Here is a 25,903-nt window from a genome sequence, read left to right as displayed (position 1 = left end):
TTAATTCGAACTAGTGGGAGGCTAGCCCTCCCCAGGTTTCCCTGGTGGCCACTCTGGCCAACACCAGGGAAACTCTATGCCCCCCTCCCTGCCCCGGACCCCTTAAAGGGGCACGGGCTGGCTACGGTGCCCGTGCCAGGTGCAAGCCTGCCAGTACCCAGCCGGCAGACCCTGCACCTGGCATGGCACAGAGCCACCCACCCGATGCCCCCCAGCCCACCCCCTCTTCCCGGGACCAGGCTGGCGGCTCCCGGGAGCTTGCCCAGGACCGCAAGAGCCGGGCACCCACCTGGGCTAGTGCGGACATCGTGGACCTCGTCCACGACCTCCGCACTAGGTCACAGGAAAGTGGCCGGCTAGGGCAGGAGAGCTGCCAGCCTGGCCACCCAGGAGCAGGTGTGCATGAAAATCAAGGGGGTCCACTGAGACCCCCCGACCCTGAGCCCTGAGCTTACAATGGCCGTCCTGGGTCAGACCAAAGGTCTATCTAACCCAGTAGCCTGTCTGCCGACAGCGGCCAACACTAGGGACCCTGGAGGGGATGGACCGAAGCCAGTGACCAAGCCATTTGTCTCGTGCCGTCCAGCCTTCCACAAACTTTGGGCAGGGACACCACTCCTACCCCCTGGCTAAGACTACTCCATGGACCCAACCTCCATGACTTGATCTCCCTTCCCTTTAAACTCTGTTCTAGTTGTAGCCTTCACAGCCTCCTGCAGCAAGGAGTTCCACAGGTTAACTCTTTGCTTTGGCAACAACAACAACAACTTTCTCTTACTAGTTTCAAGCCTGCTACCCATTCCTTTCCTTTGGTGTCCTCTAGTCCTTCTTTATGGGAACTCAGGAAGAACTTTTCTGAATGCACCCTCTCCACCCAACCCCTCCTTTTAGAGACCTCTATCCTGTCCCCCCTCCGTCTCCTCTTGTCTAAGCTGAACAGTCCCAGTCTCTGTAGCCTCTCTTCATCTGGGACCTGTTCCCAACCCCTGATCATGTTAGTTGCCCTCCCCTCTCCCACCTCCTTTTCCCAGTCTCCCCCACTTTTGTTCAATAAAGACAGAGTCAATGTTGGAAGAAACGTTATCTTTATTTTGTACATCAAGAAGAAGGGGGGCTAGGGAAGGAGGTGAGGGAGGAATGGGGTACAAGCCCCCGATGGGGAGGACTGGGCTGGCTCTGCGGGCTTCTGGGGGTGGAAGCTCTCCTTTAGCTCCCCGATTGCCCCCTCTCTCCAGATGGCAGCCTGCAGCAAGTGCAGCCGGGCTGATGGCCGAGTGGTGTGATGTGCCCAGTGTGGGTACTCCGGGCAATCCAAGCCAGGACTGGTTTTCAAGCAGGGCACCCCTTAGAACTGTCTGTCCGGGGTGGGGGTCGGGACCCTTTAAGCGCAGCCCTCGGCTAGCCTGAGACAGCATCTCCACGCTCTAAGTCCTCTTCTGATGCCCTGCCGGCACTGCTTCCAGCCATCCTTAAGCCCTGTTCAGAGTCCACTCAATGTGGACTTGCTAGTTCGAATTAGCAAAACGCTAATTCGAACTAGTTTTTAGTTCTAGACGCTTTAGTTCGAATTAGCTTAGTTTGAATTAAATAATTGTTGTAGTGTAGACATACCCAGATATACTAATAAAGACTACTTGGTTGCTAGATGTTACAGAGCAACTGAGAAAAACAAAATATAACATAGAGAAAAATAATATCTCTGGGTGCAAATTAGATATAGCGTGTGTGTGTGTGTGTGTGTGTGTGTGTGTGTGTGTGTGTGTGTCGGGTGGAGGGGGAGGAGGGAGGCACATGGGCTTAGCACAGAGTTTAACCAAACAACAAAACAAAGAAAAATAACCTAATCACAACTAAATATACATTTTTCAATCTTAAAGTATTTACGCAAGAGAGCGTCTACACTGGCATGTGCCTTTGCACAAGAGCATCCGTGCCAGTGTAGACGCTCTCTTGCGCAAGAAATTCATGTTGCCTGTCTACACAGGCCTCTTGCGCAAGAACAGTTGCACAGGAGGGCTTATTCCTGAGCAGGAGCATCACAGTTCTTGCACAAGAAGCACTGATTTCACACATTAGAACGTCCGTGTTCTTGCGCAAGAACTCCCCTCCAGTGTAGACAGGCAGGACGTTTTTGCGCAAAAGCGGCCACTTTGGTGCAAGATCGTGCCAATGCAGACACAGCCTACATGTTCCCTCAAATGTTGAATGGCTATTCATTTTCACTAGGGCAGGTCAAAAACTTCTCTCTAATCTAATCATTAATGGAAAGCTGGACTCTCAATTACATCACATTTTTCACAAAAAGTGATTTTTCACAGAAAATGTCTTTTGTCTACAAATTCATAAGGGTTTCACTCCTATTGAGGAGATGTGGCTATTCTTTAGATCGGGGTGGACAAAAGTCTCTCAGCGGGCTGGATCCAGCTCGCTTTGGGCTTTGATCCGGCCCGCGAGGCAATTACAGACCCCTCCTCCTAATTACAGGACTCATGATGGGGAGGAGCTCAGCTGAGCCCCTACATGCCCCACACTGCCACTGGAGAGGAGGCAGCGCCAGGACTCAAGCACCTCTCTAGGGCCAGCCTGGAAGCATTGCTACCGCAGCCAGGCAGCCAGGGGCCAGCCCAGGAGACACTGCTTCTGCGGCCACACAGTCTGGGGTTGGCTCCGGAGGATGGAGACGCTGATACCACGGCACCTCCAGGGCTGGACCCGGACGGCCTGGCTGCAGTAGTGGTGCCTCCAGGCCAGCCCTAAGACACAGTAGCAGCACCTTCAGGGCCAGCCCTGGGTCACATCATTGTGGTAGCAGTGACTCCAGGGCGAGCCCCAGGCCATGTATCCGCAGTAGTGGCACCTCTGGGGCTGGCCCCGGGCCATGTGACTGCAGTGCCTCTGGGGCAGCCTGTAGGGCCTGCTGTGTAGCCATGACAGTGGCACCTCCTGGGCCAGCCCCAGGCCATGGTGCCTCTGTGGCAGGTGGTACCTGGGGTCCGGCCGCGTGGCTGCGGCAGTGGCACCTCCAGCCTCTGGGGTGGCCTGTGGCTGCAGTGCCTCGGGGTCAGCCCTGGATCGCATGGCCACAGCCACAGTGTCTCCTCATGGAAGTAAGGTGTTCTCAGAATCTCGGGGGGGGGGGGGAAGTCTTGGAAAAGGGGACCCTAGGGAAAGGGGTGCGAGGCTGTGGGGGGTGGGCTGGGAGTGGAGGGAAAGTCCCATCCCTGGGGGGGATGTGCCATCCCGCCCTCACACAGCCCTGCAGGGGGTGGGGGACGACTCATAGGGGGTGGCTCCTGCGGTGTTTGAGGGGGAAAGGAGGAAGAGGGACTCCGGAACCTCCCAAGGTCTCAGGCACCCCCTTTCATTCTCTGTTTTCTGTATTTCTTTGTCTCCTTCTGCAGGTGGTGAAGGCCTAATTCCATCCTGCTATACAGGGTCATCTGCTTGGGAGACCTGGACCCCATCATGGCCAGATTTGCCACCCTGGGCTTCCCCACCTGCGGTGGGGCCATAGATGGAACCCATATTCCCATGCATGCACCACAGCATCGAGCCGCCCAATACATCAACTGCAAGGGCTATTTCTGCATGGTGCTGCAGGCCCTGGTCTACCACCATGGACAGTTCATGGACATTTTTGTTGGGTGGTTGGGCAGAGCTCACGATGCACACATTTTCAGGAATTCCAGCCTCTACCACTAGCTGGAGGTTGGCACATTCTTCCCCCAGCGTGACTGTCAGGTTGGGGATGTGCAGATGTAGGGATAACATATTAATATATTGAAAATGATTCCCCCAAATGAAAGTGACTCCCCATAATTTGTTCCCCACAACTTAAAGTGTTTAGATTTATTATTAATTCTTCTTCTTCTTCTTCTTCTTCTTCTTCTTATTATTATTATTATTTGTTAAGATTGTTAAATGTTTAGATTTATCATTATTATTGCCCCTTTAGAATATAATGTATTAGGTTATGTAATTTAGAACTGTTAAGAATATAATCCTATGTAGCCAGAAACAGCCCCCCCTCTGTGCTCCAGGGCATGCTCAAGCTTGTGCAAGGGGCTGCTTGAAATTGACATTGCAGAGATACATTGTAACAATGCACTGTCAATCCACTAACTCTGCTATGGGAGCCAAGCCCTGTAATTGACTAAGGGCATTATTACTTACTTAACGCCTGTTCTCTTTAAAACATTGTAACTTTATTCAGCACTCAGAGAATGTTTTAAGCAATACCATCCAGAAACTTTTTGTAACTACAACTCTGAGCTATGTAAAGTTATTATTATACAAAAATATTGTATGGGAAACATTAATTAAGGAATGTATGTAAGAGAGAGAGTGCTTGGATGATGAGTGAATGGTTCTGAGAGGTGCCAGCCTGAGAATACAGCAACAAAGGGCTGAAAAAGGCGTCAGGTGCCAGTGCAACCAAAAGGTGTCAAATACTGAAGGTCCACCCGATGAGATCACTGTCAAGCACCTGGCAGCCACCCTGGAGACATCAGCATGATGCAGCAATTTCCATAGACTGGCATAGGAAAAAATTCCTATAAGAACTGGACTAAAAAACGATGGAATCAGAGTCCAAGGTTCTGCTGCCAGCCTACCAGGAGCTTCAGATGCACATCTGATCAGGACTTCGCTCCCCACTACCATCACTTGTGTACAGAATACCTGGCCATTATCTTTACAATAAACGTGGCTTTTCGACTTATCCCCCTCATAAGATCCTGCTTGCTTTTATTTGGTATAACATAGATGCCACTGTGCATCATGGGGGATGTGGCCTGCTCCTCATGCCATGGCTAATGAAGCTATACACCTGCCACCTGGACCTCAGCAGGGACCAATTTAATACCCACCTAAACAGGGCCTGTATCCATGTGGAATGCGCCGTGCACAGCTGCCATCCATCAGGCCCATCAAATGAGGGTGCACATCTGGGAAGCTCTGAGGGAGAGTTTCTTTGAAAGACCCCACCAACTCTCCCCATGACCCCCCCCTCCCCCCACTAGAGGCCTGTGCCTTGCCCCTCTCTGCCTTTCCCACAACAATCTTTCCCTTCCCCCCTTCCTTGGTATCAGTACAGATACCAGTTTTGTGTTGAAAACCAAGAACTTTGTATTTTGTCCATAATAAAAGTAACTAGGGAGGAGCAGGATTCAGAACCTAGAATCATAGAATCATAGAACCATAGAGCTGGAAAAGACCTCAGGAGGTCATCAAGTCCAGCCCTCTGCTCTAGGCAGGACCAATCCCAACTAAATCAACCCGGCCAGGGCTTTGTCAAGCCAAGACTTAAACACCTCTAGGGATGAAGACTCCACTACTTCCCTAGATAACCCATTCCAGTGCTTCACTGCCCTCCTAGTGAAATAGTTTTTCCTAATATCCAACCTGGACCTCTCCCACCACAACTTGAGACCATTGCTCCTTGTTCTGCCATCTGTCACTACTGAGAACAGCCTCTCTCCAGCCTCTTTGGAACCTCCCTTCAGGAAGTTGAAGGCTGCTATCAAATCCCCCCTCACTCCTATCTTCTGCAGACTAAACAGACCCAACTCCCTCAGCCTCTCCTCATAAGTCATATGCTCCAGCCCCCTAATCATTTTGGTTGCCCTCTGCTGGACTCTCTCCAATGCGTCCACATCCTTTTTGTAGTGGGGGGCCCGGAATTGGACACAATACTCCAGATGTGGCCTCACCAAAGCCGAATAAAGGGGAATAATGACATCTCTGGATCTGCTGGCAATGCTCCTCTTAATGCAACCTAATATGCCATTAGCCTTTTTGGCTACAAGGGAACACTGTTGACTCATATCCAGCTTCTTATCCACTGTAACCCCCAGGTCCTTTTCTGCAGAACTACTACTTAGCTGGTTGGTCCCCAGCTTGTAACTATGCTTTGGATTCTTCCGTCTTGTTGAACCTCATCAGATTTCTTGTGGCCCAATCCTCCAATTTGTCTAAGTCACTCTGGACGCTATCTCTGCCCTCAAGCGTATCTACTTCTCCCCCTAGCTTAGTATCATCTGCAAACTTGCTGAGGGTGCAATCCATCCCCTCATCCAGGTCATTAATAAAGATATTGAACAAAACCGGTCCTAGAACCAAACCTTGGGGCACTCCGCTAGAAACCAACCACCATCCTGACATTGAGCCATTGATCACTACCCGCTGGGCCCGGCCTTCTAGCCATCTTTCTATCCATCTTACCGTCCATTTATCCAATCCACATTCCCTTAACTTGCTGGCAAGAATATTGTGGCAGACGGTATCAAAAGCCTTGCTAAAGTCAAGTATATCACATCCACTGACTTTCCCACGTCCACAGAGCCAGTTACCTCATCATAGAAGCTAATCAGATTGGTCAGGCATGACTTGCTCTTTGTGAATCCATGCTGACTATTCCTAATCAGTTTCCTCTCCTCCAAGTACCTCAAAATGGATTCCTTAAGGATCGCTTCCATGATTTTTCCAGGAACCGAGGTAAGACTGACCAGCCTATAGTTCCCTGGATCGTCCATCTTCCCTTTTTTGAAGATGGCCACTACATTTACCTTTTTCCAATCATCCGGGATTTCTCCCGACCTCCACGACTTTTCAAAGATAATGGCCAAAGACTCCTCAATGACATTTGCCAACTCCTTCGGTACCCTCGGATGCATTAAGTCTGGACCCATGGATTTGTGTACGTTTAGCTTTTCTAAATAGTTCCTAACCTGTTCTTTACCCACCAAGGGCTGTCCATCTTCATCCCATCTTGTGTCATTTAGCGCATTAGTCCGGGAGCCCACCTTGTCCGTGAATACAGAGGCAAAGAAAGCATTGAGTACTTCAGCTTTCCCCACATCATCTGTCACTAGGTTACCTCCTTCATCCAGTAGGGGCCGCACACCCTGTCTGATCACTTTCTTATTATTAACATGCCTGTAGAAACCTTTCTTGTTATCCTTCACATCCGTAGCCAATCGCAATTCCATTTCCGCTTTCGCCTTCCTGATAACCCCCCGGCATTCTTGAGCTATACATTTATAGCTCTCCCTGGTCATTTGTCCAAGTTTCCACTTTTTGTAAGCTTCCTTTTTGTGCTTAAGTTTACCAAGGATTTCCCCTGTAAGCCAATCCGGTCTCCTACCATGTTTGCCTCTCTTGCTACGTGTCGGGATGGTTACTTTCTGTGCCTTCAATAAGGCTTCTTTAAAATACTGCCAGCTGTCCTGGACTCCTTTCCCCTTCATGTTAGCATCCCAGGGGATTCTGCCCATCCGGTCTCTGAGGGAGTCAAAATCTGCTTTTTTGAAGTCCAAGGTGTGTATTTGACTACTCTCTTTTCTTCCTTTGGTCAGGATCCTGAAATCTACCATCTCATTATCACTGCCTCCAAGGTTGTCACCCACCTCTACTTCCCCTATTAGTTCCTCCCTGTTTGTGAGCAGACGGTCAAGCTGCGCATGGCCCCTGGTTGGATCCTTTAGCACTTGTGTCAAGAAGTTATCCCCAATATTGTCCAAAAACTTCCTGAATTGCCTGTGTACTGCCATATTGGTTTCCCAACAGATGTCAGGGTGATTAAAGTCCCCCACAAGAACCAGGGCCTGAGATCTGGAAGCTTCTCTCAGGTGTCCGAAGAAAGCCTCATCTACCTCATCCACCTGATTCGGTGGCTGGTAGCAGACACCAACCACAACATCACTGCTGTTGTTTGCTCCTCTAAACTTAACCCATAGACTCTCAACAGGTTTTTCTCCCTCTTTATACTGGAGTTCAGAGCAGTCCTAGTGCTCTCTTACATATAGTGCAACTCCTCCTCCTTTTCTTCCCTGGATAGGGCCAAGGAGGAGGGGGACTCAGAGCTGGGAGTGGTGCGTGGTGCAGCTGGAAGTGCCACCTCAGGTCTCAGGACCTCGGCAACCTCGCGAGGTGGGTGGGGCCTGGGACAACAGGAGAAGCATGAGCAGGGAGGGCAGTGGGAGCAGCGGGGACAGGGACAGGGACAGGAGCTGGGTGTGCCATCATTTCATATATGGTAGCACACATGTTTTGGCTCTGCTGCACCATCTGAGCCCATATTTGGGTCCCATCTAGACTGCAAGCCTCTTTCGAAAGAGCATCTAGACTACAACCGGTACTTTTGAAAAAGCAAGCCACTTTTTCAAAAGAGAGCACCGAGACAGTCTGGATGCTCGCTTTCGAAAAGGCACAGTTTGCAATACATAGTGCCTTTTTTTGAAAGAGCACTTTTGAAAAAAGGCGTTATTCCTCGTACAACGAGGTTTTCCATAGTTAAAAAACCAGCCATGGTCTTTCGATTTACTTTCAAAAGAACATGGCAGCAGTTTAGATGCAGGGGAAGTTTTTTCAAAAAAAGGCCACTTTTTTGGAAAAAACCCTGTAGTCTAGACACACCCTGGCTACATCTACATTGGCAAGATTTTGCACAAATACTTTTAACGCAAGAGTTTTTGCATTAAAGTATTTGTGCAAGAGAGCGTCTACACTGGCATGTACTTCTGTGCAAGAGATGTGCTTTTGCGCAAAAGCATCCGTGCCGGTGTAGACGCTCTCTTGCGCAAGAAAGCTCCGATGGCCATTTTAGCCATCGAGATTTCTTGCACAAGAAATTCATGTTGCCTGTCTACACTGGCCTCTTGCGCAAGAACACTTCTTCAAGAGGGCTTATTCCTGAGCGGGCGCATCATAGTTCTTGCGCAAGAACTCGCGGCCAGTGTAGACAGGCGGCAAGTTTTTGCGCAAAATCTCGCAAATGTAGACACGGCCCCTGAGCGTCCTCCTGGTCCTTCTGGGCCAGGATCCGTTGCATGCCTTGGAGGATGACCACGTGCTGTCTCATCAGGTCCCCCTGGACCCTCCTGCACTTGTTGCTCCCCCAGGGTCAGGCGGCTGCCTCAGCTGGCGGTGATCGCCCACTAGTGATGCTAGTCCGGCTGTGGAGAATAAAGAGGAAGAGGCGGTCAGTCATCCATGCAGACACTGTCCCTGAGTCCGTGCCCTCCTCTGTGAGCTGAGAACAAGAGTCCTCAGGCTAGAGGGCAGGGATGTTCCAGGAGCAAGGCTATGTGTGGCCTGGACATCGGCCCTGCCTCACAGAGGCCCTGAGGTGCCCAGGGGACCGTGCTTCTTGCTCCCCCCCATCCTCATCCCACAGACAGGCAGGGCAAGGGAAGTGGTCGGTCACAGTGGGATGCCATGGGCAGGAGAGGGGCCTGGAGCAGTCTGCTCTTCCATGGGGGCTGCACGCACACCTGCCAGCGCTGTCCGTGGAAGTGGGTGGTGCCTCAAGTGTGCAGGCATTCCCGTGTGTCGTGTGCGGCACTCCTAAGTCTGTGTGCAGCCACGTGTGTGCCCTTGTCCCCAGCCTGCTTCCAGCAGTGGTTAGTGGTGGGAGGGCATCTCCCACAGGGGTCAGATGTGTGTGTGGCCTCCCCAGAGCCCGTGAACAGGACCCTGGGGACAGGGCCGGATGGAGGCATGGGTGAGCCGGGCAGCTGCCCAAGGCGCCAGCCGATGAGGGGCGCCTAATGGCAGCTGTAAGGGGTGCATGGCGTCCCTTACAGCTGCCATCAGGAGCCACGTGCCCGGATCCCGCAGCGCCGGCCCCGCGGCGCTGGCCAACAGCACCCTTCCACCCATGGCTGCGGGGCCCTGCACGGCCCAGCGTGCGTGCCAGCAGCGCTGGCCGGACCAGGCTGGGCAGCGCATGTGCTGTGCACCCTGGGGGCGGCCCCGGGCTGCGCGCCAGTGGCCGTGACCAGCTCGCGCATGCGCCGAGCGCCCTGGGGGGCAGGCCCACGCATGCACCCTGCGCCTGGGGGTGGCGCCGCATGCCTGGGCCCAGGGTGCCAAAGGGCTCGGGCTGGCCCTGCCTGGAGGTGCTTTGGGGCTGCCTCCTGGGGCTGCATGTTGCAGACTGGCACTGCATGTAGTTCCACGTGCACGGAGTGTAGCACAATATCCAGGCCAAGATGACCAAGCGACGATTGCATCCCATCCCCTCTGCGCCCGCCTTCCCTGCCCTGTGTGTGTGAAAAACAGAGCACTCACCTGATGATTCCTCCCCGTCCTCAGAGAATGCGTGTAAGACATCCAGGCCCTGGGGTACGGGCTTGAGGGTGAGGGTGACTGTGCTGGCTGTCTCCTCCTCCTCCTCCAGCTCGTCGTCGGATTCTTCCTCCTCCTGGCCTGGGAGCCCTGGGTTGGCAAAGATGAGCATCTCCAGCCCCAAGTCCACCACCAGGGGGGAGGAAGGGGCTGAACCACCCCCCAGGATGTGGTGGAGCTCAGCGTAGTAGGGCTAGGAGTGGGGTCCTGCCCCAGAGAGAGAGCTGTGCTCCCTTGCCCTCGCATAGCCCTGGCAGAGCTCCTTCACTTTGCTCCATACTTGTATGAGGTTCTGGAAGTGGTGGCCTCTTGAGGCCCGAGCCTCGGCCATCCGACCGTATATGTCGGCGTTGTGCCACTGGGAGCCGAGATCCTGCAGGGTCTCCTGCTCACCCCACACCTACAGGAAGGCCAGGATCTCTGCCCCAGACCACTATGGCACAAACCTCTTTGGGCCTCTGGCTGAGTCCTGGGAGCCCTGGTCATGCTCCCTGTGAGGGCCAGAGAGGTCTCAGGAGGCTTGTGGCTGGGCCATGGGTCCCAATTAGTGTGGCAGTCACAGCCACGCAGTGAGGTGCAGCTCTCTGGGCCAGCCCCCTGCCACAAGTGTTGTCCCAGGTGCCTGCAGCTTTAAGAGCTGGCCGGAGACAGGGACTATAGAGATCTGATTAGTTTGGACGGAGTGGCCACCAGGGCACCTGTGCTATTTCCTGGAGGCCTCTTCTTTCAAAAGAACTCCCTCTTCTGCTCTTTCAGACAAAGACGTCTTCCTCGTGAAAGAACCCCTTGGTTCTTTCAACTTTTTGTCAAAAGAATGCAATAGCAGTATGGACGCAAGTATTTTTTTCTGGACTAACAGCAGTTATTCTGGAAAAACACTGCAGTGTAGACATACCCTAAGAGTCGAAATACCTCTGAGGTTCTGGGCATAAGGCCCTTAGACGTGGTGTCTGCCCTTTAGGTCTGAATAGGGTTTCCTGCCCCGCATGTATACTAAGAAAGACATGACACTCCCTCACTCCCACCTAATTCTCCACTTGAGTCATTTTCTCCTGTTTTTTGTCTTGTTGCTGAAACTTTCAATTTTCTCTTTTTTTTAAAAAAATATTGTTTTGAGTTTCCCCTGCCACTCTTTTGTGCTACTGTTCTGTCACCTGACGTGGCTACCATTGCATTGAGTCAGCTTAGGGTTATCATCTTTCCTGACCAGAGGGATGGGACACCATTGCTGTAAATGGCGTCCAGTCCATCCAGTTGGGAAAAATGGTAAGCCTAATTGTCAGCTCTTCCTAGTCTTGCCTGTGTACAAGAGATGCTTCATTAAATGATGCAACACAGGAGGCAGTTTGTATTGGCCCATGCGAGACACGGTTATATAGGCCTCTCCGAGCTGTCCAGGCCCCACAGTGGATGCCTCAACCATCAGATGGATGGGACCCATGGTGCCCAGGTAATTATCTGGGAAAATCTAGCACAGGGCAGTCAGAGGGGGTCATGCCCCCAAGCACACACCACAGTGGTGGGACCTGGAACAACCAACAGCCTACTGTGCTCCACCATCTCCCAGCTGGGTTGCTCTACTTCACTATGGTGGTGGCCGGGAAGCAGAGTGTCCTGGCCCTAGTCTCAGTACCCAGTGGGGTGAAGCAGGAGTGGGATTTGGGGGAAGGGATAGAGAGGGCTTGGGGCTCTCAAGTTTTCCAATCAGGGCTGCTGCTAATGCAGCAGCAGCCAGAGCCCAAGACCCTATCAATTGCTGCTGGAGCACCACACACTTTGGGTAGCTCGGAGGGAGGAAGTGCCACACCCCTTATGCGCGAAGCCATGTCCCTTCACCTCACCCGGGGTCCACAAAGGACATCATATGCAGAGACACAACTGGTTTTAATGAAGGAACAAGCCATGAACAGGAATTAATGACAATATTGGACTGCTCTCTGTAACAGAGCAGCATTCACCTCTCTTGAGTACCCCTTCTGGCTAAGCACACGTGCCTGCACTCTCTTGTCTGACTTCGGTGACACAGTCTCTGGCCGAGTCTCACTCATTGTGTGTGCTCATCAAAACCCCTTCCAGGGTACACATCTAATCGGAGCCTATCTTGGTTAGCTCTCTTATGTCCTTTTAAGTTTGTTCCCCACTCAAAGAGAGTGGTGTCCCCAGAGCTACCCCACCAAAATACAGCATTTTTGCCCTTACCTCAGGGCTTTATTTCAAAGTCCCATCACAGTCCAGCACTCGCCAATAGCTCTTCACAAGAGCTGTGTCCAGACTCAGGGGTTTTTTCGAAAAAAGTAGCCTTTTTTCGAAAGAACTTCCCCTGCGTCCAGACTCAAGCCGCGTTCTTTCGAAAGTAAATCGAAAGAATGTGGCTTTTCTTTCGACGGCGGTACACCTAATTCTACAAGGAAGAACGCCTTTTTCGAGGGAGATCCGTCGAAAGTAAGTGAGTGTGGACGGGGGGAGCCCTTTTTTTCGAAAGTATTGGCCTCCAGGAAGAAGCCCTGGTGGACAATCGGGGCCATGGGTTGCATGTCTGTGGTTCCTGGCTGCAGCCATTCCTTAAAGGGACAGGCACCTCACAGCCACTTGTTGCAGAGAAGGAGCCAGAGCACACGGCTACTTTGCTGCAGCATGTCCCAGCCCCAAGAGTGTCCTGGCCCTTCCAGAGAGCCTTCTGGGGACCCAGCCAAGGGCTCCAAGCGCCGGGCACCATCCTGGTCTGGCGCAGAGATCAAGAGCCTGCTGGAGCTCTGGGGAGAGGAGGAGGCCTTACAGGCCCTCAAAAGCCGGCGGCGAAACGCAGATATTTATGGCCGCATGGCTGAAGCCCTGGCCCAGAAGGGCCACTACCCCCGCACCCAGGACCAGGTGCGGTCCAAAGTAAAAGAGCTGTGCCAGGGGTACGTCAAAGCCAGGGAGGAGAGCTCCCGTTCTGGGGCAGCCCCCCACTACTGCCCCTACTACCCCGAGCTGAACCAGATCCTGGGTGGCAGTGGAGAAGCACGCACACCACGGCGGTTCGTACAGTCTGGATTGGCAGACCCCATGGTGGACGCTCCCGAGCAGGACCCAGAGCAGTCTGGAGACGGGGACATGGTCCCAGAGGAGGAGGACAGTGAGGAGACGGCGACCCTCACCCTGGAGCCAGTCACCCAGACCCCAGAGGCCTCCCAGGCGTCATCTGGCGCAGGAGAGGAAGCAGCAGGTGAGTGCAGTGAGGTTGTGTAACACCCGGGGGGGGGGGGGAGGTAGGTGGGTGCACAGTGGGTGATGCACAAGGGAAACCTGTCATGCTCAGGCTGATGCCCAGGTCACACACACACAGTGTAACCTTCAGAATGTCTGATTCCCCTGTCTCAAGGGAGAGGGCATGCCCTTTTGGACAGCTGTTGCACACATGACTGATTGTGATAGAAATGTAGCCGTGTTACTCTGATCTGAGGAAGTGGGTCTGGCCCAGGAAAGCTCATCCCCTAATAAACCATCCTGTTAGTATTTTAAGTGCTACAGAGTCCAGTTTTTAGGACTGATTGTGTGTTCTTCTTTTCCTCCACAGCCAGACCAGCCGTGGAAGAGGGCCGCAGCACCCCAGCCCCACCTCCATCTCCATCTCGGGGACATGGGAGCCGCAGACACAGGCGTGTCTATGCGAACATCCTCAGGCAGCACGTGGAGGCCGTGCAGGAGCTGAACTCCATCCTCAGAGAGAGGGCGGAGGCAGAGGATCGCTGGCGTGACCGGCTCATGGACGAGCTGGTCCTGCAGCGCACGTCCCTGTGTGCCAACCTCAGGGAGGTCTGCGGCTTGCCTGCTCCTGTGCCTGGTCCTGCTCCTCCAGCACCCCATGACCCCACCCCACCAAACCCCCCTTCCACAACAGCATCCCTTTCCCTCCTTGGACCTCCCTCTCCCCCAGCCCCCCCAGTTCCCCAGCCCCTCTCTCCCCCTGGCCCTCCTCTCCCCCAGGCTTCCACGTCCCAAGAGCACCCCAGCCAGCCAACCGACAGGTGCACCACCCGATCCCGTAGCCGTGGAGCACCCCAAACACGAGGCCCAGGCAGGAGAGGGAAATCTGGCAAGCACCGTGCAACCTGATCCCCTTCCCCCCTCCAGGTTTCCAGTCCCCTTCCCCCCTCCAGGTTTCCAGTCCCCTTCCCCCTTCCAGGTTTCAAGCACCCCCATCACCCCAGTTAAAGCACAAACAAAGGGTTCAACAAAATGTTTCTTTATTGTAAATAGTGTTTTCAACAACAAAAATGAAAAAAAAATTGTTATGTTTGCTACATTTATACTATTATTTGAGAATATGTACAAAAATTAAACATAACATTTTATTTTGCAACACACCCTGGTGTTACTGATGTGTCCAAACAGGGTCAGGAGATGGGTTGTGGAGGGAAGCTTCTATTGGGCCAGGGCCCAGTCCCCAGGCAGAAGCCCCTAAGTAGAGTCAGTGGCCTCCACTGGAGAATTGCTCCCGGAGGGCCTCCCGGATGCCAACAGCAGACCGGTGAGCCTGGCGGATGGCAGCTGTCCGGGGCTGGGCAAAGTGCCTCTCCTGGCCATCAGCACCTCTACCCCACCCTGGTAGGAAGGCATCCCCTTTCCTCTCCACCAGGTTACGGAAAACGCAACACGCGGCCACCACCTCAGGGATGTTGCTCTCCCCCATGTCGAGGCGTGTGAGCAAGCACCGGAATCTGCCTTTTAAACGTCCGAACGCACATTCCACCTGGTTGCGAACCCGGTTAAGGTGAGCATTAAACTGCTCCTTGCTCGCATCCAGGTGGCCGGTGTAGGGCTTCATCAGCCACGGCATCAGGGGATGGGCGGCATCAGCCATTATGCACACCGGCATGTGCACATCCCCAACCGTAAACTCACGATGCGGGAAAAATGTTCCTGCCTGAAGCCTCCGGTAGAGGTACGAGTTCCTGAAGATGCGGGCATCGTGTGCCCGCCCTGACCACCCAACACAAATGTCCGAAAACTGGCCACGATGGTCGACCAGGGCCTGGAGGACCATAGAAAAGTAGCCCTTTCTGTTGATGAATTGGGCTGCTCGATGGGGAGGTGCACGGATTGCAATGTGTGTCCCATCGAGCGCTCCTCCGCAATTCGGGAAGCCGAGGGCAGCAAAGCCGGCCATGACGCTGTCCAGATCTGGTAGACAGATGAGCCTGTTGAGCAGCTCTGAATTGATGGCCCTCACCACCTGCAGAACGAGACAGACAACAAAATGTTAGAAGGGGTGCCTTATCTCTTAGGAGGAGAACCCACCGCCCACCTTCCCTCTCAAACACCCCGGGAATCCCCTCCTCAGAACCCCCCCCCAACAATTCAGGGTGAGTGGAGGAGCTCCCTCCCACTCCCACTCCACTTGGCCCTTCCTGACAGTCTCCCTTCCCCCCACCCCAAACTGTGACTGTCCCCAGACAATGACTTACCTCCATCAGGATGGATCCTACGGTAGACCTGCCCACGCCAAATTGGTGTCCCACGGAGCGGTAGCTGTCGGGGGTTGCCAGCTTCCAGAGGGCAATGGCGATCCTCTTTTCCAGGGGGATGGCGGGCCGCAGGTGGGTGTCTTGCCGTTGCAGAGCAGGGGCGAGCCAGGTACACAGCTCCTGGAAAGTGGTCTTTCGCATCCGGAAGTTGCGTAGCCAGTCTCGGTCATCCCAGATCTCCATCACGAGCCGGTCCCACCAGTCAGAGCTGGTGTCAAACCTCCAAACACGCCTGTCCACGAAAAAGTTTGGAGGCAAGGGCAGTGCGGCTGCTTGACGGAGGAGCCCCTCGTACCTCTGGTCTGGGTCCAGCTCGGGAAGTAGCCTCATGACAGTGTCATGCAGATGCAGCAACAGCTGCAGTATGGTGGTGTGGGGCCATCGCCTGCCCAGGGGCAGCTCTGGCTCCATGCCAAAAAAAAGGGTCTCAAAGCGAAAAACCTCAAAAGAAAAAAGCTGCTGGGGTGTCCCAGGAAGCTGAGCACTCCAAAGCAGCACTGCAATGCCTTGCTTACTTCCTCGAGGGACAGCAAAGGCAGCTGCAGGAGCAGAGCAACGGGTGTTCAGGAGTGTCCCTCTCACCACGCGTCTCTGCAAAGGGCAGGCAGGCAGCACCCGGAAGGAAATGCTGCCCCCATACCCTGGCAGAAGCAGTTCCGGGTGGCTTTCAATTTCGAAAGAGCGTCCAGCAGTCTGGATGCTCTTTTTCGAAAAAGCGGATCGATTTTTCGATCCGCGTATTGTAGTCTAGACACGCTCTTTCGAAAGAGGCTCTTTCGAAAGATGCTTTCGAAAGAGCCTCTTTCGAAAGAAGCCTGCAGTCTAGACATAGCCAAGGAGCTGTCTGCAGTGCTGCCACTCTCTCAGGCAGCCTGTCTCCTGGTTCTGCATACCTTGTGGCCTCCAGAGACACTGACTGATACTGGTCTTTCCGCTGCTTTTATAGGACTTTCCTGGCCCTGATTGGTTGCTTCTCCCACAGCCACTCCAGTCTGTCTGGAGGACTTTTTTATTGTGTCTCTAGGGTATGGTCAGACCATAGGGCCTCCAGGAGGGGATCCCAAGGCCAGGTCAATTGCATCACGTTCCCTTTGTCTGTAAAAATGTTTATGGACGAAAAGAATCATAGAATCGTAGAATACTAGGACTGGAAGGGACCGCGAGAGGTCATCGAATCCAGGCCCCTACCCTCATGGAAAGACCAAATACTGTCTAGACCATCCCTGATAGCCATTCATTTAACCTACTCTTAAATATCTCCAGAGATGGGGATTCCACAACCTCCCTGGGCAATTTCTTCCAGGCTGTGTCTAGACTGCATCCTTTTTCTGTAAAAGGGATGCAAATTAGACACATCGCAATTGCAAATGAAGCGAGGATTTAAATACCCCCGCTTCATTTGCATAAACATGGCTGCCGCTTTTTTCTGGCTCGGAGCTTTGCCGGAAAAAGCGCCAGTCTAGACGGGGATCTTTCGGAAAATAAAGCCTTTTCCGAAAGATCCCTTATTCCTTTTTTTAAGAGGTATAAGGGATCTTTTGGAAAAGGCTTTATTTTCCGAAAGATCCCCGTCTAGACTGGCGCTTTTTTCCGGCAAAGCTCCGAGCCGGAAAAAAGCAGCAGCCATGTTTGTGCAAATGAAGCAGGGGGGATTTAAATCCCCACCTCATTTGCGATTGCGATGTGTCTAATTTGCGTCCCTTTTACGGAAAAAGGATGCATTCTAGACACAGCCCTAGTGTTTGACTACCCTGATAGTTAGGAACTTTTTCCTAATGTCCAACCTAAATCTCCCTTGCTGCAGTTTAAGCCCATTGCTTCTTGTTCTATCCTCAGAGGCCAAGATGAACAAGTTTTCTCCCTCCTCCTTATGACACCCTTTTAGATACCTGAAAACGGCTATCATGTTCCCCCTCAGTCTTCTCTTTTCTAAACTAAACAAACCCAATTCTTTCAGCTTTCCTTCATAGGTCATGTTCTCTAGACCTTTAATCATTCTTGTTGCTCTTCTCTGGACCCTCTCCAGTTTCTCCACATCTTTCTTGAAATGTGGTGCCCAGAACTGGACACAATACTCCAACTGAGGCCTAACCAGCGCAGAGTAGAGTGGAAGAATGACTTCTCATGTCTTGCTGACAACAAGCAGTATAAGAACCTCTATAGAGTAGTGAAGGAAAAAAGAGCCTCTTCCCAGGATTATCCCTGTCCCTGTCCCTACAGATAGAATCATAGAATCATGCGGAGTATAATTTGATGTATTTCTACAACAGGGAATATAAATAACAAACCCACACCACTAGGTGGAGGCAGATATTTTGAGGAGTTTGTGAGAAAACTTTCAAAAAAGAGAAGTAATATTGGAATTCTGCTTTAAGTCATTTGGCTCACATCTCAGCAGAGTGATCTGTACAATGCTGGATCTTTAATTTTTTTCCATGAAAGAACCTGGTTAAAATCTTTTAAATAAATCATGTTATTTCCACTCTCCTATTTGTCTGTGCTCTAATAGGGATAGAAAAAATATAATTATTGGCTAATAATGGCTTATATTTGAATCAGAGAGTTAGTAAAATTATTTAAAAAGGAAAATCTCTCTAGAAATGCATATTGTTGTTGCATCAAATTCTGCCGTCCTTGCTCAGATCCTCCCAGGTATTGAGATTCCTGGCTCCCATTGGTTTCAATGGAAATTAGTCTAAATACCTTTGAAGATCTGGGCCTCATACCCTACTCTGACAAAACTTAGGTTGAATTAGAGTCAGTCAAACGCTGAGCGGGATTAAGGTGTGCATCTTACTGCACATTGTACAAAAGCTTCTTGCTATCAGTCTATTTTTTGCAGTACAGCTGCTCCCCGAGTGGTCGAGTTACGACCGTTCGCACTTACGACCAAAGCTCCCATGGAGCAGTCGTAAAGGCGGTCCCCGTGTTACGAATGTGACCCGCGCTTACAAACAGCGTGGTCACGTGTAACTCAATGGGGTCCAAGTTACAAACTGATCGAGTTACAGCCAAGTGTTTGGTCTGTAACTCGGAGAGAGGCTGTAATGTTTTTTCTGTATTCACCAGTTTTGTTTTCTTGCCTCCTTGGACATGTTGGACTTTGTACATAATGGTGAATAAATGGTATATTTATCATCCTCTCTGACTGTAATGTGTTTTGAGTGATGGCAAATTGTCAAGCCATATTCAGTACAGGCTGATCAATTGATACCTATTAGTGAGATAAGCATGTGAATTGTAAGCCCAGGACTTGCTAAGGGCAGGATCCCACTACTAATTGCTGCAGGACAGTGTGCGTTGCTGCAGAACTCTTAGTTGTGTATGTGCACATGACTTGTTTTTGTAAAAATCTGGCCCTGGGGCAAATAAACTAACATTCAACCAACGATTCAGCTTTTTATCTTGTAAAATACAACCAACTGATAAGTAAAATACAACTAAGTAATAAGTAAAGTTTCCTTTTGAGGATATACTATTGCACCAAGATCGGAATGAAGGTTATATGCTAACTTATGAGTTCCCTGACGTCTGCACGGTGTTTGTGATGACTTTGCTACACACATTGGTGTCCTTAATCTGTTCTGTGGTCCTGGGGTTATTTGTCACATGCACAAACATTATTCCTATTGCTGATCCACCCATAGTGGACTGATATTGGATGCCTTGCTCTCATGTGAACAGATACAACGAACAAGCATTGTTACAGTTACCTGTACATGATGCTGTGTTTTTGAAAGGCCTGAACTTATGGAGCAGGTGTAGACAGTGAGGGATGCATAAAACTAGCAGAGACAGGAAGTCTCTCTGTGATGACCATGCCCTTAGCTTCTTGTGGAAGTGACCTCCTGTGCATGTATTAAATATGGAGTACTCTTGAACTGTACTGCTGTACACTTTCTATCTAGCGCAGTTGTATAAGACCCCAGTTTGCACAATGGTATGGAACTGGGGCTTAGCCACAACAGACCCTGAATCAGGGAGAAAGTTTCCTAAATATGTAGTATTATTACACTAGTTTCATGTTGGTACCTGGTCAAAGTAGGCTTATCTTCTTGCTTAATTATCTTCTCTGTTGTGCTGTGAATAAATATTACTTCATGACAGTTAAGGACCATCTTATTCTGAGTTTGTACAGGTCCTAAGGCAATGAGATTCTGGCCTATGACTGGGACTATGAGGCAGTACCACAATACAAATAATCACATGCTGATCTACAGAAATATTTTTCTGCCTTGGACATCCCCACTAGCTTGAGAGATCCAGATGTATCAGTTAGTGAAAATGGAAGCATGTGAACTTGACAGCTTCAGTTTCAGTCCCCTTGTTTCCTGCACTGAGTGTTTTTTCTGCTTTTTACACTAAATGGTAAGCATGTCCACATAATAGTGTGATGAAGATGGATGGATGGGAGGTTTTGACTTCCTTAGTCATGGCGTACTGTTGCAGGAAGGAGGTTTGCTGGGAAGAGATGGGGTCGATCTGACCACAAAAGGGAAGGACATCTTAATGCAGTGACTCACCAATCTTATTAGAAGGGCTTTAAACTAAGTTGAGTAGGGGCAGGTGACAAAAGGCAACTAGGTTCAAAAGGTATCTTTAATAGAGGACTAGTTCTTTGGGGAGAATCAGATATGGAAAATTAGAGTAGAATTACAGGAGCAACAAGAGGGAAATTCCTGGGGGGAACTTGATCAATCCCTTAGATCAGTGTTTCTCAAAGTGATCCGTGAAACCACTTTGAGAAAGTTGCTAACTGGCCGCGCCGGTGTGTTTATTTATGTTGGAAATAAGCCAGGACACTCTGGATGCAGGTGAAAACAAGCAGAGGATTTATTATACATCAGCTGATGGAGTGACACGCAGGGGTTACCCTGGTGAACACTGGTTAATTAACACAATACAATAGATTATATAGTCAGCAGGAGGACGGAGGAAAAATGATTTGATAGGTCTAGCAGCAAGACGAAATGAGCACATAAGCCAATAGAACTACACAAGATTACATAATATCTCCACCCATTGCAAAGTAACAGCTCGTTAATTAATATACAGGTGGTTATTGTTCAAATGCCAAAACATGTCAGCAAAACAGTAATAACATTTTAGTCTCCATAGATGATGATGTTGCTATAGGAGGCGGGTATGGCCTTGATGTGGTGCAGCACTTGGTTCTCAGGCTTATTATCTAGGAGTGAAGCAAGACAGTTTAAGCAAATTTTATGAATGTTATCTCAAGCAAAATGTGTTACGTTACCAACTGAGACCCAGTTCGAGTGTTTTAGAACGTGGTTGCTATGGTGCCCAGGGTCTTTTACTGTCTGCAGTTCTTATCCTGACTGTGGTGTTCCCAGGCCTTAATCCTAGAATGGAGTTATGCTGTTTAGAGGCCTACTAGCACATTTAGGGCTGCCTCAGTTTACCCTACAATTTACCAGCACTGAGGCCACGGAGCCTTGCAGGTCCCTTTGGCTCTGGTTAGCCAGTCACAGCAAAAGGGGCTGTGGCTGCTGCTTCCCATGGCTCCCTTTGGCTGCAAACAGCAAATCGGATCCAATGGGAGCCACGAGGCTTTGTGGCTGCGGCACCAGTAAATAAACACACCAGTGTAGCCAGTTAGCAGTTTTCTCAACGTGGTTTCATGGACCATTTTGAGTGTCACTGCTTTAGACGTCTACTCACAAATTCAAGGAATAACAGGAATAAGCAGTCAGAATTGGGAGTACTAATAGACAAGTCATAACTGAGCTTAAGTGGCATCTCAGATACTTGATGGGATAAATCTCATAACTGCAGTATTGGCATAGAGGGGTACATCTTGTTCAGGAAGAGCATGTAGGAATAAAAGGGAGGTGGTGTTGTATTGTACACTTGTTCTGAGTTCCAGAAAGAGGCACGAGGCAGACCAGCTGAAAGTCTCTGGGTAAAGACGAAGTGGGGAAAACACATCCAAACCAGGAGGAGGAGGGAGATGAGGCATTTCTAGAACAAATAAAACAAATATCCAGACCCTTATAGTAATGAGGGACTTTACCTACCTAGACATCAGTGGGAAAAGTAATATGATAAAACACAAAATATCCACTAAGTTCTTGGAATGTCATGGGGACAATGCTTTGTTTCAGAAACTGAAGGAAGTAACCCAGGGCATAGGCATTTAAGAATTGATTCTGACCAACAGGGAGGAGATGGTTGTGAACCTGTAGGTAGAGGCCTATTTGGGAGAAAGTGATTATGAATAAGGCTGTGAATCATTCATGGAGGTCACAGAAATCATGAAACAAAAAACAGGACTATGTAGCACTTTAAAGACTAACAAGATGGTTTATTAGGTGATGAGCTTCCGTGGGCCAGACCCACTTCCTCAGATCAAATAGTGGAAGAAAATTGACACAACCATATATACCAAAGGATACCATCAAAAAAATGAACACATATGAAAAGGACAAATCAAATTTCATGTGTTCATTTTTTTGATTGTATCCTTTGGTATATACGGTTGTGCCAATTTTCTTCCACTATTTGATCTGAGGAAGTGGGTCTGGCCCACGAAAGCTCATCACCTAATAAACCATCTTGTTAGTCTTTAAAGTTCTACATAGTCCTGGTTTTTTTTTTCAGCTACACGAGACTAACACGGCTACATTTCTATCACAGAAATCATGGATTCTGTGACTTTCTGGGACCTTTGTGACTTCCACAGTAGTTGGCGTGGTACATCTCAGGGCATCCCTGGGGCCAGATGCTGTGCTGGAGCATTGGTTGGAGAGCAGTCAGGGTACCCTGGGCAGTTCACCCTCCTGGAGTGGAAGTAGTAGTGGCACCCTAGCCTGCTCTCAGAGCAGTGGAGTCTGCTGGAGTGCTGCCTTCCCCAGCACCTAAAATTTATTTAGGGCAATTTTTAGTAAAAGTCATAGACAGGTGACAGGTCATCTTAACCATAGTTCTCTCCAGCAAAGTGACAGAGTCCCTGTGTGCCTACCTGGTCATCAACAGTTTATGGAATTTGCTTAGGTCACAAGGATGTCACAATAGTGCTTGTGTAAGTTTAACTGGAAGTTCTGGTTGACAGACTGAGAGGCCATCTATCTCTCAGTACTGGAGCTAGTTGGAGAAAGGATTGAGAGAAGGTGTTGAGGAAAGACTAAACCATGAATACATTTGTGAGTGAACAGGAGGTAATTGATAGAGGTAAGGGTCACTATTGTATTTTTTATATCCAACCTGTAGCCACACATACACATTCAAGAGCATGGGTGCATAGAAACGTGTAATATTCTCCATTTCTATGACCAGATCATTAGCTGCTGTAAATCCAGTGAGCCTCTACTGACTTCCCTTTTAATTGACTTGAGTTGAAGGACTGGCCTACAGCCTCTGAACCTGGAAACTTTCATGACAACCTGTGTCACTATTGGATGTTATGGGGAAGGTCTTCTTTCCTTTCTCCAGTTGTTTTATGTTGTTAATATGGGTCCTTATTTTATGACTTCTGCATCCTTGGAGCCAAAATCCAGTGGTGCAAAGCATCAGAGATGGGAGAAATTAGAAGAGAAAACACAGAAGGACTTCTCTTCTAGCTGACTGTGTCTAGACTACAAAGTTCTATCACTTTTCTTTTGAAAGAGGCTTTTCTGACAGTTGGCCCGTCTACACTGGGCCAAATGTCAGAAAAAAAAGCCTCTTTCAGAACATCCCTTCTTCCTCGTAGAACGAGGTTTACTGAGATGCTGAAAAAACATGTCTGCTTTTCCAATATTTTTTTAGAAAAGCAGACGCATTCCTTGGACGTGGCAGAGCTTTTCTGGGATATCTCTGGTATCCTGGAAAAACTCTGCAGTCTAGATGTACCTGCTGTCTACTTAAGATATTAAGTGGATAGCTAGCATATTAAATGGAGGATAACAAAGCGTTTCTTAGCAACACTAGTGCTCTTAATCCTTCACCATTACTATTGCAACTCTATGGACAACGTAAGTTACAGTTCTGATTCCATCTGCATCTGGGTGTTGGAATCGAAGGGTAAGGATGGGTAATCGCCTAATCTTGAGCAATCTTTCATGGGAAGGGTAAATTCTGATCAATTCCTCCTCCATGCCTTGGAATGCTGTTACAATGGAGACAGATAAATATGGCATTTCAGATTTCTTGTTAAATATTAAGTCTCCAGGAGAATTTCTGCTGAGAGACACATGGGAGATAAAATCCTGATTTTATTAATACATCAACTATGTCACAGTTTCATAGAGTTTAAGGGTGGTAGGTCATTCGATCATGTACTTTAATCTTCTGTATGTCACAAACCATTACGTTTCACCTAGCAACCCTATGCTGAAACCAAAACTTGTCTTGGACTAAAAATTGTCACTCTTGAAGGGTATGTCAACACAGCAGTGTTAATTTGGAATAACTGATGTTATTGCAAAATAACATAGTCCGCATCTACACAGCAAGCCATTATTTCAACATAATGTCAAATAATGTCAAGCTGGAGGACTTCTTTCTCCAACTCCTATAACCCGCATTTTATGGGGAGTAAGGGAAGTAGGAGGAAGAGTGCTCTTTCCCCGACTTCCTGCTGTGTAGACAGCGCCAAAAGCCGAAATAAACTATTTCAACTTAAGCTGCACAATTGGTAGCTCAAGTTGTGTAGCTTATTTCTGCTTTAGCCCTGCTGTGTAGATGTGCCCAAGACCTAGGAGACTAAGATGCTGTGTGCTGCAGACAGAGGATAGGAGAAACTGAAATGCTACCAATACCTGAGGCCTTTGCAATGGTAGAGAAATGATTAGGTCAGAAATGCTCTGATGATCCTGGTGGTTGATCAGTGCCCCATACTCCCGAAGAAGACAAATTCCCAACCTCCCAAACAATAATCCCTGCTAGTCTGACCCAGGGAAAATTCCTCCCCACCCTCAAATCTGGAGATCAATTGCATCCTGACCAATGTTCTCTCCAATTCTACGTGTAGAATACATTTTATGTGCATTGAGGCATGTACGGATGTGTACAACCATTAGAAACACATGTCTGCCACCCAAGTGCTCAGTTTACGGGTAACACTGATCCTGGCTATGTGAGCAAGACTTACCAAGACTTAATCTCTGAGGCTTCACATAAAGGTATGGGGCAATCACCCTACCCATGGAAAACACCTAGCTAGATAATTTCATGGAGGTTAGGTCCATAAAAGGCTATTAGCCAGGGGATAAAATGGTGTCCTTGGCCTGTGTTTGTCAGAGGCTGGAGAGGGATGGCAGGAGATAAATCGCTTGATTGTTGTCTTCTGTCCACCCTCTCTGGGGCACCTGGTGCTGGCCACTGTCGGCAGACAGGATACTGGGCTAGATGGACCTTTGGTCTGACCCAGTACGGCCGTTCTTATGTTCTTATGTTGTGCATTGGGGGAAAATCTTTTAGGGTCTCTAGAGGCAACTGGACAAATACCTATTCCATGTGTCTTCTCTGCAAGTATTTAAATTACCATAAAATAAAACTGAAGCCTTTTTTCAAAACAGAGTGCATAAAGTTTGACTTCTAAATTCATACAGTGGGGTCTTTAAAAAGTGGCTTGATTTTCAAGAGATACTGAACCCCTAGAAGTTCTTTGCACCATCCATAGGTAATTCTGGGTGCTCAGCACTTTTGGAAATGACACCCTGACTAAGCAAAACACTTCAGCATGTGTTTAACTTTAGATTTATTTGTTGGCATTGAGTTAGGCATGTGATTAATTTGTTGAATCAGGATGTAGGCGTGTTAATATGGATTGAGGAGTTTTAGTTTAGGCACCCAGTTTTAAAAATCTTGGCTCTAAATTATTCTGTGTGCTATCAAAATGCCTAAATTAATAGTAAAGGTGGAAAAGATTATTTTATGTGGGGATCTTATTTAAAAGGAGCAGCTTTTCCTTATTATAATCCGTCCCCCCACAATAGCTCTGCAAACAGACATGGTCACCATGAGGGAAGAAAAGGATTTGCATGATTCCCAGGTCCACTTATCACCATGTCTGGTCTCCTACAGAGTCTTTACTAGATAGTGAATTAAAGACACAAGCCCTGAATCCCAACATCAATGATAACCAGCAGAATCCTTTCCTTTAATTTCAGCTGTTTACAGCGAGGTTGTTTTCCTCCTGGACCATATGGACGATCAAGATAAGGCCTCTATTGCCCTTCAGATTGTCAAGATAGCTGAGACCAAACTGGCTGTCGTTGTGACTGTTCTGCTAGAAAAGCTTCAGCAGGATGAGGTAGGGCAGT

At 49.4% G+C, this 25,903-nt stretch overlaps 2 long non-coding RNA genes across 2 annotated transcripts in view; both read left to right on the top strand.

The window, feature by feature from the left end:
- Nucleotides 1–25,903, top strand: part of LOC142823356 (uncharacterized) — a 911,743-nt gene that overhangs the window by 669,876 nt on the left and 215,964 nt on the right. The window lies entirely within an intron of this gene.
- On the top strand, nucleotides 22,732–25,893 carry LOC142823412 (uncharacterized). Its single transcript, XR_012898626.1, has 2 exons — nucleotides 22,732–22,829; nucleotides 25,751–25,893. It is a non-coding gene; the product is annotated as an uncharacterized LOC142823412 (long non-coding RNA).

The sequence above is a fragment of the Pelodiscus sinensis genome, chromosome 33 (genome assembly GCF_049634645.1).
Source record: "Pelodiscus sinensis isolate JC-2024 chromosome 33, ASM4963464v1, whole genome shotgun sequence".
NCBI classification, from domain to species: domain Eukaryota; kingdom Metazoa; phylum Chordata; order Testudines; family Trionychidae; genus Pelodiscus; species Pelodiscus sinensis.
Note: the sequence above shows the minus strand (reverse complement) of the source record. Positions and strands in the feature narration are given on the sequence as shown.